The 13567-nt window shown below is 41.7% G+C and overlaps 1 pseudogene; it reads right to left on the bottom strand.

Annotated features, from left to right (window-relative positions):
• Positions 1-12904, bottom strand: part of LOC112611990 — a 42869-nt pseudogene extending 29965 nt beyond the window's left edge.
• Positions 12905-13567: the final 663 nt, after the last annotated feature.

Raw genomic sequence — 13567 nt, 5'->3', positions numbered from 1 at the left:
ATTGGCATACTGAAGAATGCAACAGTGTCCATTAATACCAGAATTGATCAAGCAGAAGAAAGAATAGTGAGCTTGAATACAAGCTATTGGAAAATACACACTCAGAGCAGAAGAAAGAAAAAACAATGAAGCATGTCTACAGGATGTAGAAAATAGCCTCAAAAGGGTAATTCTAAGAGTTATTGGTCTTAAAGAGCAGGTAGAGAAAGAAATGGGGGTTGCAAGTTTATTCAAATCCTCCTTAAGGATAGGTCATATGTTAGGTATCAAAACAAGTCTTCAAACATTCAAAAAAACTGAGATAATATCAAGCACCTTCTCTGACCAAAAGAGAATAAAACTAGAAATCAATAAGAGGAATTTTGGAAACTATGCAAATACATGGAAATTAAACAATATGCGCCTAAATGACCAGTGAGTCAATGAAGAAATTAAGAAGAAAATTGAACAATTTCTTGAAACAAATGATAATGGAAATACAACATAGAAAAACCTATGAGATACAGTAGAAGTAGTACTCAAAAGAAAGTTTATAGCTATAAGTGCCTACATCAAAAAGAGGAAGAACTCCACATAAATAATCTAACAATGCATCTTAAAGAACTAGAAAAGCAGGAGCAAACCAAACCCAAAATTATAAGAAAATAAATAATAAAGATCAGCACAGATATAAATAAAACTGAAATGAAAATACAAAACATCAATGAAACAAAAGGTTGTTTTTTAAAAAGTTAAACAAAATTGACATACCCGAACTAAAAAAAAAAACAAAAGATAAGAATAAATAAAATCAAAAATGAAAAAGGAGACACTACAACTGATATTGTAGAAATTCAAAGAATTTGATTCCTAGTATCACTGGTGGATAGTATAAGCAACTATATACCAATAAATCAGAAAATCTAGAAGAAATGCACAAATTCCTAGATATATACAACCAATCAAGATTGAATCAGGAAGAAATCTAAAACCTGAACGGACCAAGAAGTAACAATGTTGAAGCTATAACAAAAAGTCTCCCAGTAAAGAAAAGCTCGGGACTGATGGCTTCACTGCTGAATTTTACCAATCCTCCCCAAACTATTCCAAAAAATAGAGAAGGGGGGAATACTTCCAAACTCATTCTACAAGACCAGTATTACCCTGATATCAAAATCAGACAAAGATACATCAAAACAAAACAAAACAAAGAAAAGAAAAAAAAGAAAGAAAACTACAGGCCAATATGTCTGATGAATATTGATTCAAAAATTCTCAACATTACCAAACCAAATTCACTAATATATTAGATCATTCATCATGATCAAATGTAATTTATCCCTGGGATGCAAGGATGGTTCAACATACATAAATCAATGTGACATATGATATCAACAGAATGAAGGATAAAAACCATGTGATCATTTCAATTGGTGCTGAAAAGGCATTTCATCAACATCCCTTCATGATAAAAACTCTCAAAAAGCTGGGTACAGAAGGAACATATCTCAACATAATAAACGTCATATACAGCAGACCCATAGCTCTTACCATACTGAATGCGGAGAACTCAAAGTCTTTCCTGTAAGATTTGGAACACAAGGATGCCCACTTTCACTACTGTTATTCACCACAGTACTAAAAGTCCTAGCTAGAACAATCAGAAAAGAGAATGATATAAAGGGCATCCAAATTGGAATGGAAGAAGTCAAGTTATCCTTATTTGCAGATGATGTGATCTTATATTTGAAAAAAACCTAAAGACTCCACCCAAAAACTATTAGAAGTGATAAATTCAGTCAAGTTGCAGAATACAAAATCAATATATAAAAATCAGTAGCATTTTTCTATGACAACAGTGAACAATCTGAAAAAAAAAATTTAAGTACCCCCTTTTAAAATAGTTACACATAGGGCCGGGCGCGGTGGCTCGAGCCTGTAATCCCAGCACTTTGGGAGGCCGAGACGGGCGGATCACGAGGTCAGGAGATCGAGACCATCCTGGCTAACATGGTGAAACCCCGTCTCTACTAAAAAATACAAAAAACTAGCCAGGCGAGGTGGCGGGCGCCTGTAGTCCCAGCTACTTGGGAGGCTGAGGCAGGAGAATGGCGTAAACCCAGGAGGCGGAGCTTGCAGTGAGCTGAGGTCCGGCCACTGCACTCCAGCCCGGGCGACAGAGCAAGACTCCGTCTCAAAAATTAAAAAAATAAAAAATAAATAAAATAAAATAAAATAGTTACACATAAAATTCAATACCTAGGAACTACCCAAAGAAGTGAAAGATTATAATGAAAACTATCAAACAGTGATGAAAAAAGTTAAAGAGAACACCAAAAAAGGAAAAATATTCCATGTTCATGGAATAAGCAATTTTGTTAAAATGTCCATACTACCCAAAGCAATCTACAGATTCAATGCTATCATAAGGAAAAAGAATAAAACTGGAAGAATCACATTATCTGACTTTAAAATTATATTACAGAGCTATAGTAACCAAACTGCATGGACTGGCATAAAAACATACACATAGACCAATGATAAAGAATAGAGAACCAAAAAACAAATCCCACACATACAGTGAACTCATGTTCCACACAGGTGCCAAGAACATACACTGGGAAAACTATAGCTTCTTCAGTAACTGGTGCTGGGAAAACTGGATATCTATATGCAGAAGAAGGAAACTAGATTCCTATCTCTTGCTATACACACAAATCAAATCAAAATGAAGACTTAAATCTAAAACCTCAAATTATAAAAAACCCTTACACTATAAAACTACTACAAAAAAAATTAGGGTTTTCTCTAGAACATTGGTCTGGGCAAAAACTTATTGAGTAATACCCTACAAGCACAGACAACCAAAGCAGAAATGGACAGACAGGATCAAGTCAAGTTAAAAAGCTTCTTCATAGCAAAGGATACAATCAACGAAGTGAAGAGACAACCCATGGAATGGGAGAAAATATTTGCAAACTACCCATCTGACAAGAAATTAATAACCAGAATATACACGGGGCTGCAAACAACTCTATAGGAAAAAATCTAATAATCAAAAAATGGGTAAAATATTTGAATAGCCATTTCTCAAAAGAAGACATACAAATGGCAAACAGGCATATGAAAAGGTGCTCAACATCATTGATCACCAGAGCAACGCAAATCAAAACTATAATGAGATATCATCTCACCCCAGTTAAAATGGCTTATATCCAAAAGACAAGCAATAATAAATGCTGGCAAAGATGTTAAAAGGAACCACACCAGGCACGGTGGCTCATGCCTGTAATCCCAGCACTTATGGAGGCCAAGGAGGGTGGAACACTGGAGGTTGGGAGTTCGAGACCAGCCTGACCAACATGGAGAAACCCTGTCTCTAGTAAAAATACAAAATTAGCTGGGTGTGGTGGCACATGCCTATAATCCCAGCTATTCAGGAGGCTGAGGCAGGAGAATCGCTTGAACCCGGAAGGCGGAGGTTGTGGTGAGCTGAGATGGCGCCATTGTACTACAGCCTGGGCAACAGGAAAGAAACTCCATCTCAAAAAAAACAAAACAAAACAAAACAAAACAAAACAAAAAAGAAAAGAAAAGAAAAGGGAACCATTCTACACTGTTGGTGAGAACGTAAATTAGTAAAATAACTATGGAGAACAGTTTGGAAGTTCCTCGAAAAACTAAAAATGGAGCTACCATATCATCCAGCAATCCCGCTCCTGGGTATATATCCAAAAGAAGGAAAATCAGTATATTGAAAAGATACCTGAACTCCTACATTTATTTGCGGGACTGTTTACAGTAGCTGAGGAACCTAAGTGTCCATCAACACATGAATGGATAAAGAACATGTGAGACTTATACACAATGGAATACTATTCAGCCATAAAAAAGAATGAATCATTTGCAACGACATAGATGAAACTGGGGATCATTATGTTAAGTGAAATAAGCCAGGCACAGAAATATAAACATTGCATGTTCTCACTTATTTGTGGGATCTAAAAATCAAAACAATTGAGCTTATAGAGATAGAGGGTAGAAAGATGGTTACTACAGGCTAAAAGGGAAGTGGGGGGGGTGAGGGGAAGGTGGTGATGGTTAATTAGAAAGAATGAATAGAAACTATTAGTTCACAGCACAACAGAGTGACTACAGTCAATAATAACATAATTGTACATTTTAGAAGAACAAAAAGAGTCTAATTGGATTGTTTATAACACAAAGGATAAGCACTTGAAGAGAAGGATACACCATTCTCCATGAGGTGATTATTTCACATTGCATGCCTGTATCAAAACATCTCATGTAACCCATAAATATATAAACCTACTATGTACCCGCAAAAATTAAAAATAAAAAAAAAAAGATAGAAGTAGTGATCAAATACCTAGAATGCAGTCAAAAGGTCAAGCAGGATGAGATCAGAGAAGTGTCAACTGGATTTGAGAACATGGAAGTCTTTGGTAATCTTGAGCACAATTTTCATGGTGAAGTTAGACTAGAAGTGTTAGGGGGATGCCAAGAAGTACAGACCGTCTGTCTGTGACTATATATAACTCTTTTGAAAAGTTCTGTGTGAAAAGAAAGGAGCACTAAAAATGAAGCCAGCTATCTTTTAATTCTTATGGATTGGGCTGTCAGTTTCTTCACCCTCTAGAGTCTATTTTTTTTTTTTTTAATGAATCTAAGCATGCCTTTACTCAATTCAAAAAAACCTCTGCCAGCTCTTTGTTGCCCTTAAAATGAAATCCTAAACGTGGTAATATAACATGGATTCATAATTTAACTCCAATTACCTCTCTTGCCTCAGAGCCCTTGTGGGTAAACTCTCAATTTCACAAGCTCTTTCAAACCTCCATGTAACATGCTGGTCAGGCTGCCGGAAGTGTCTTCCTTCTCCACCTGGTAAGCTTGTATTTACATCCCACAACTCAGCTCAGATATCCTCCTCACCAGTACCATGCCGGGCACTTACACATCATTCATATCTGCACCTCCCCAGTCTTTATTCCTTTAAGCCAGAAACATGGGTATCAGCCTTGACTTCCACATCCACTTATGTCTCATCCCCCATAACCACTTGACCACCAAGGCGCAGCTATTCTACTTTCTCAATAAGCTTCTGCCCCACTCTAGACCCCTCCATATCCCCACTCTAGATCCCTCCATATCCCCACTCTAGATCCTTCTGTGTCCCCATTCTAGACCTCTCCATATCCCCATTTTAGACCTCTCCATATCCCCACTCTGGACCTCTCCATATTCCCCACAACCTCCCATATCTCCACTCTAGACCCCTCCATATCCCCACTCTAGACCGCTCCATATCCCCCACTCTAGACCGCTCTATATCCCCCACTCTAGACCCCTCCATATCCTTACTCTAGAACCCTCCATATCCCCACTCTAGATCCCGCCCTATCCCTACTCTAGACCCCGCCATATCCCCACTCTAGACCCCTCCATATCCCCATTCTAGACTCCTGCACATTCCCACTCTAGACCCCTCCACATCCCCACTCTGGACCCCTCCATAACCCCACTCTAGATTTCTCCATATCCTCACTCTAGACCCTTCCGTATCCCCACCTCCCTATTCCATCTCCCTCCATTTGTTTTCCACACAGCAGCCAGAATGAACCTTTAAAAACACAAAGCAAGTCATATTCACCCCAAAATAAAAACCCCTCAATGGTTTCTCATGCTCTTACAAAATGATTCACTGGTTGACAGAGCCCTGCACTGTCTGAGCCCTGCCAACCTCTCTACCCTGACTTCCTACGCCTCTCCCAGCACTATGTTCTGGCCACATTGACCTTGCAGCTCCTTAAACCCACTGAGTTCCTGAACCTGTTCCCCCATCTCCGCCACCCCTTTCACCTGCCACTTCTTTCACCTTTTAGACCCAAATTCGAATGTCATTTCCTCCAGAAATAAGCACAGAACGGCAACCTGACCCAGTCTTAGGACACTCTGAAATTCTTCATGGTGCTCACGCCTCCTTCCAATCGCATCTGCATTCTTATGTGATTATTCTATACAGCTTCACCTCCCACCTGTAGACTGGCAGCTCCCCGACAAAGGTGTTGGTTTTGTGCACCAGTCATACCCACCCTCAACTGAGACCCCAGCACTCCACACTTACTGAATCAATGGGCAAATGAAAACCCTCATAATTTGACCTTCTCTAGTCACTGACCAGAATCTGAGTCCTCAACATGGAGAGTAAATGTAATCAGGCTCCTCTTGGCCAGGCCTGGTGGCTCACGCCTGTAATCCCAGCACTTTGGGAGGCCGAGACAGGCGGATCACAAGGTCAGGAGATCCAGACCACCCGGCTAACACGGTGAAACCCCGTCTCTACTAAAAATACAAAAAATTAGCTGGGCATGGTAGCGGGCACCTGTAGTCCCAGCTACTCGGGAGGCTGAGGCAGGAGAATGGCGTGAACCCAGGAGGCAGAGCTTGCAGTGAGCTGAGACCACGCCACTGAACTCCAGCCTGGGTGACAGAGCAAAGACTCCATCTCAAAAAACAAAAAACAAAACAAAACAAAAAATCAGGCTCCTCTTCCTTAACAGGAACTCTTACCAGTTCCAGGTACTTGTCTTTCTACCAACTTCTATACCCATAGAGATTGGCACCCTCTCTAATTTCCTAAACTCATCAGTTATCCCTTCACCTTCAAATGCTTCGACTGACAGACTATTTTAAAGCAAGAGAAACATAAGGGAGTTCTTTTGGTCCTGGACAGAAACCAGTTCTTTAGATTTATATTGCTTGGCTTAATACTGAACACCCAGGGTTAAATGTTCTTGCATGAAATTAGAGATTGTCCATAAGATGTCGGAAGTGGCGTCTGAGGCACTCTGCTTCTTTATCAAGTATGTAAACTAAGCTTAGCAAAACCTGGTTAGCTGACTAATGGTATAGAAACAGGAAAGTACTTTCAAAACTACAAAACACCAAGCAACATTATTAACATTATGATCATTGCATTAGCCAGTCTTCCAGTTACTAGAAGAATATAAGTCCATTTTTACATGGCTAAAAGTAGGCTTCTTCAGTGAATATACTTATATATAGAAAATCCAAAAGAATTATCTGTATCAGGCACTATCTGATAGAAGATTTATCTGAAAAAAATTTTAAATCATACCTATTAATATGAATCCAGGTGTGGGCCTTCTTTCTCAGGTAAGGGACAAAGGGCCTGCTTGTACAAGGGGAAATAACTGCCAAAAAGGCTGAATGGCAGGAACATATCCCCTAGGGATCTGGGAAGCAGCCTCAGAAAACACCTTCTCTGACCAGATACCTCCTTGAAGAAAATGTGTATTAGTTTAATGAGTGCATACATCATCATCATGGTATACAAACTTCTTCACTTTCTTTCCTTTCCTCTTTCTGTCCTTTTAGACTCAAATATACCAACCATAAGCCTTAGCATCCGTAACTTTTAAGTCAGTTTCTAAATTTACACAAACCAAATTAAAATCCCCTACCTTCTGTTAACATTTGGGTACTAGGTAAAAGACAAACAGGAATGCTTTGTACTGTACTATTTTTGTTAACTTTTCTGTGAGTTTGAAATTATCCCAAATGATTTAAAACTTTTTTTTTTTAGCTTAAAAAAGATTATCCTATCAATGAATATTTTAAACTACTGCCATGACCAAGTTTACAGTTTGAATTTTAAAGCTGGGTCTAACACAGACCAGAATTACTTCAATTCATCCAAAGTTTCTGGCCACAAAGTGATTTTTATCAACTTACCTTCATACCTGACATGCTCAGTTGCAAGTGCTGTCTAGTCAAACACTCCAGAATCATCAAACACCACCCAGCTCCTGCAAGGGCAACTGATGTTCCTTCAGCTCGAGGAGCTCTCATACACTCCAAGGTGAAAGTGCTTGCTCAAGATTCACAGAGGTATGGCTCAGCAAGCTGCACCACTGCCTTCAAGGCTGAAATGGCCATATCTGTCACCTAAAATGTAAAATAATGTGACTTAACATGTGGAAATCAAAATTAAGCTCCACGTATAAAACACTACTAACAGAGTGATTTTTTAAAAGCATGCAATAGGGGCAGGGATTCTTCTTCCATTATGGAAGCCTATCCTTCCATAAAGGATAAACAACAGAGGCCTAGCTTTTAGTCTCATGGAACTTACATTGTAATCAAGAGAGTAAATAAACAAGATAGTGATGAGTAGGTGACAGAGAGTAACTAGCAGGGTGGTGATCTGGTTTTGCTGGTATGGCCAGGAGAAGTCACCTCTGAGCTGAGAATGAAAAGGAAGCAGCCATCTAAAGAGCACGGAAGATGCAAAAGCCCTGTGGCAGAGATGGGCTTGGCCACTGAAAGAGCAGAAAGGTAGTCCTTCTTGCTAGAGCCAAAGGGAGGAAATTGGGAGCGGGGGAGAAACAGTAGGAGATAAGGTGGGAAAGGCAAAAAGACCAGGACACATAGAGCATCAGGCGCTTGGATTTTACACGTTCTCCAGCACAATGAGAAGCCATAAAGCCAACACGGAGCCCTTGGTAAATGCAATGCATTAGTAGTTTTAAGCAGAGAAACTGCACACTTCTTTTAAAACAATGACTTTGACTGCTTTTAGAGAAGTGACGAGGGCAGGAGGGGCGGGCACTATCATAACCCAATGAAAAGGCCTGAACTTCAACTGAAGATATTGGCATAATCCAAAATTTAAAAACTCACAAGGAAGAGCTGCAACCCACTGCCTCGTTCATAATCACTGCAGTATGCAATGCCATTTACTAAAAGAGCTGCAAAAAAATCGTGTATTCACACTCCTTGGTTTAACATTTTAGCTTAACAGGGCTTTTTGTGGTTCAGTTAACAAACACTGTGAAAAACTCACAGCTGTAACTGGAGTGCAAATTTAATGTAAAAGGCCCAGTCAGTTGAAAAAATAAGATTGTTTTCACTTTCTGCAATGAGACACATTATCAAGAGATTAACCACATATCTACAAATTTACTAGGCAAAAATGGGATAGTTTTAAAATGCCTCTTTGGTTTGAGCCACTTAATGGGCTACAATTCAGAAGGTAAAAAATTAATGGAAACTGTTGACTTCATAATTAGGCCTCCTCATTTTTTAAACGATCTCAAATACTTCCTCCACTTCATAGGTTTATAATCCAGTTCCCCTTGTCAAAGGACACTGAAACTTAAGCCACTTTAATTCCCTGGTAGCTCCTCCTCAATTGCCTTTAAAATTTGCGGAACACTTCCTACACCATGGCAATTAGATGTGAAAAACATGCTATTTCAATCAGCTCATAAACTTTAATTAAAAATAAGCACTTTGGCTCTAAGAGTCTGAAGTAAAGTGCTTATAGCTTGAGACAAATGTCTTAACAACAAAATTAACTTCACCTCAAGCAGCACCTTGAGCACATTATGTGCCAGACTGCACGCCATCCAGATGGCTCAAGGACCTTCTCCAAGAACTCAGCTGTGAATTTCCATGCCTCAGAGGCCTTGCCGTCAGCTACAAACAAATTAAACACAGTAAGAAGTGAGAATGCAGAAAGCAGAGGAAAGTTAATAAATCCACTTAAATCCATTTTCTCAGAACCAACAACTGGCAATCTGAGGGACTGAGATATGCAATCTACTTATAAACTAAAAAGATAAAAGAGGCAAAAAAGGCCAGGCACAGTGGCTCACGCCTGTAATCCCAGCACTTTGGGAGGCCTAGGTGGGCAGATCACTAGAGCTTAGGAGTTCGAGACCAGCCTGGGCAATATGGCAAAACCCTCTCTCTAGAAAAAATAAAAAATTAGCCAGGTGCAGTGGTGCATGCCTGTAGTCCCAGCTGCTCAAGCGGCTGAGGTGGGAGGATGGCTTGAGCTGAGAAGCAAGAGGTTGCAGTGAGCCAAGATCATGCCACTGCCCTCCAGCCTAGGTGACAGAGCAAGACTATCACCAAAAAAAAAAAAAAAAACCCAGAAAAGAAACAAAAAAGAGAACCTACTCACCTAAAATGTAGTCTTGATAGCCTGGATTACTCACAGAGCAAAAGTTGATTTGTTTGGAAGATTTCTAGGTGAAGTGGCTTTTTTCCTTCTGGAATAAAACTTCGTAAACTAGAACCTGGCTTATCAAGACAGCTACAACCACTGAGTGAATCTTCATTTTGAAAGAAACCTTAAAAACCACAAAAAATAAGCAGGCATAAGTATCCCAGATACTTCCAGTGCTCGTAGAGTGCTTCTGTCTTCACGTCCTTGCTTGAAATTCCAAACCAACAAGGATTTGAGTATGAATGCTCTACTTTTATCTCTATTATTGTCAGAAGAAACAGCTTTACAAACTTAAAAATATCTCAAAATCCAAGTTCTACTTAAAAACAGGAAGAGCTTAAGACCTTTCACAAGTTAGGTTTTTGTTGTTATGTGGGGATTTGGGGGAAAGCAGAGAAATAACGTTGTTTTTTAATCCAGTGGAAACCACCTAAGTTCTTCTAGGGATCTTTACTATAGTTAGCAAGTTATAAAAGTCAAGTATCTGTTATTTTTTTTCCCTCCCAAACACTGCCATAAAGCAGCATTAAAAGAGAGAGCTGATTTCCTATACTCCCTCTCCAATGGGTTGAAACCTCTTTATTTTCTACAATATCAGTCTGCCAATGGCTCCTCAATAAACAGGGATGAGAGATTCTTAATAATGCATAAGGTTTACTTCACTAAGACTACTACTAGGTTCCTCCTCATTAATTTCAATGACTGTGTCTAAGGAAAAGATCAGAAAATGCAAATCACATTAGGTTTGGGCTGTATGTAATTATGTTTCATAAGGCATGATTCAGCCAGTGGCATATCTAATTCTGTGTAATAAGATGTTTTTAAAAGAACGAAATGACTATTAAATAAGCAATGCTGAGGGTAGCACTTAGACTGGCAGAGTAGTTTCTGAAGGCGGTTTCAAGGAAGGTGTCTGAGACGGTAATTAGCAGCAGTCTTTCTTCCCCCACCACCTTTGATTTTCTCCTTTCCCTTTCTCCTTCCTTCCATTCCTTTGTCCCGGCTCAGGCCTCTAGAATTACCTGATCCCACAGATGAGATGATCAAAGCAGGCAAGGGTCTACTACTGTTCACAAACACTGACGCGCATGAGCCTTAGAGGGCATCAACACCTCACTGGCTGTGTGACAATCTGTCTGTGCCTCAAGTTTTCTTGCCTATAAAGAGAAGATAAAAATAGTATGCCTACTTCAATTAAGAGAATTAAATAAATTACTTATTAACCATTTACTACAGTGCCAATTCCACAGTATATATGTATATGTGTTAAATATACCTTACTTCAGCACCACTCTTTACAGCCATTTTGTTTTTCCAGCTTTACCGAATAAAAATATTGTATAATCTAAGGTGTACAATGTGATGTTTTGATATACATTATGAAACGATTGCCACCATAAAGCAAATTAACATTTCCATCACCTTGCATTTGTGTGCTGAGAACACTTGTTTCATTCTCGGCAAATTTCAAGTACACATTAGTGTCATTAACTACAGTTACTAAGCTGCACACTAGATCCCCAGAACTTACTCAACTTTGTACCCTTTGACCCGCATCTTCCCCATTTCACCCACTTGCAGGCCCTAGCAACCACCGCGCTGCTTTTTCTCTCAGTTCTGTTTTATTTTCCACATAGGTGATATTATTTAGAATTTTTCTTTCTTTACAGCCACTTTAAAAATATTCCGCTTCGCACACTGTTTCACTGCGTCTTCACCACAAGAACAGTCACTGGCTCCGTCTTTAGATGGGAAAACTGCGGCCCGGAGACTTTTGCTAGTTGGAAAGGTGGGTCAGTGGTGGAATTAAATCACACTTACGTCTTCTCACTTCGCGGCGGCTCTTTCCACTACACGATACAACTGAACGTGTTAAAAGTAAAAAACGTGACCCAGTTTAAAATGTCGGGGGGCGGGGCGGGGGAGGAGGAATCTGCCTGAGGAAGAGGCAGAAAGGACCGAGAACGAGGGGACCCCGTTCCATTTCTGGACCCTGTCCGTAGGCTGCTCGTCAGACTTGGGGTCGCTCTGCCCTGGCCGATCAGGACAGCTGCGTGGGCTCAGGGTTCCAGCTGCCTTTTTCTTCGGGAGAGCGAATGGCTCGGATCTCCGCGGAGATGGAGCTGGAAAAGCGGAGCCATTGCTCCACAGCTCGCGGCAGTTCCTTGAAGCCCACCCAGGTGGGGAGTACCTGACGCAGCCCGCTCCCTGCAGTCTCGGGGAAGCTGAGACAGAGAGAGAAGCCCCGCCCCGGGTCCTTCCCGACCCCGACGTCCTGGCCCGCCGGGTCCCAAGGCCCCGGCCCGGGCGCCCCACGAGGGTCCCGACGCCCAGGCCTCGCTCGAGAGCGGCTCCTGGCCCAGCCCGGCGGGCGCTCACCTTCCTCCCGGGCACTGGCACCTCCCCGGCCGCCCAGGTGCACGCGACCCCGAGCCTCCGTCTCCCGGCAGCCCAGTCAGCCACTTCAAATTCCCGCGGACAGTCCCCCGGACAGTGACGCGACGGTGCGGCGCCTCTGATTGGACGGGCGGCCGAGCTCGTACCCGTGAGAGCCCCGCCCCGCCGCCCCCGCCGAGCGCCCCCTCCCGGCAGGCGGACTGCTGCTCTCGCTCAAGCTCTGGCGTGGGGCTGCGCGGGACCAACGGGAGGGAAGTTGAACGGGGACATCATTGGAGATGATTTTTGAAAAACGAGTAAGCCATGCCTGGAATGAGGGAGAGTGGGAAATACACTGGATTGAGAGTCAGAAGACATGGTGTTTAGACGGGCTTTGGCCATTCTTAGGGGCACTGCCTTGGGCAAATCATTTCCCCTTTCAGGCTCACCTCACCTGTGCCAGGATGCTGCCCCCCCCCCCGCCCCCATGGCCAGAAAATTCCACCACCAAAATCAGTCTCTCACTCTCTCTCTCTCTTTCCTCTCAACACACACACGCACACGCACAGTGTATTTTCAAAGAATGTCAAATGTAGTATTTTTTTATTATTGATCAAAGGCAGCTGTAGCTTCCAATAATAATGGCTAACATTTACTGAGTACTGTGTGCGAGACACCCTCCTGCATGCTTTATCTGAATTATCTTATTTAATCTTCAAAAACCATCCCGTGAGAGAGGAACTATTATTATACCCATTTTACAGAGAACTAATTGGAGAATTGAAGTGACTTCTCCAGTCTAACTAGGTAAAGCCAGGAGGCGAAAGCTGACAGACTACAGAAGAAACCCTTTAGTGTCTCTGCCAGGCCCTCACTGCCAGGCTGATGAGAGGAGCCTGAGATAGCCCATGTCACCAGGACACCAGGCAGGGTGAGTCCACAGGAGGCCGGGAGCCTAGACATGACACCCAGTGCAGCCTTGTCATAGGGAAACATTTTCACTTACTGCTTGGAAGGAAAACCTGGGCTACAGTCTCTCAGATCCCCTACAGCTGAAATAAAACGGAGCCAGGAGAGGTGATTGTGGAAACCTGCACTTAATTCGGCTAGCTTTGCCAGGAAACAAGATTTCTCTGACTTGTGTGCGGAGTC

Source organism: Theropithecus gelada, chromosome 19, assembly GCF_003255815.1.
Source record: "Theropithecus gelada isolate Dixy chromosome 19, Tgel_1.0, whole genome shotgun sequence".
Taxonomy (NCBI): domain Eukaryota; kingdom Metazoa; phylum Chordata; class Mammalia; order Primates; family Cercopithecidae; genus Theropithecus; species Theropithecus gelada.
This window is presented reverse-complemented; position numbering and strand designations above follow the sequence as displayed.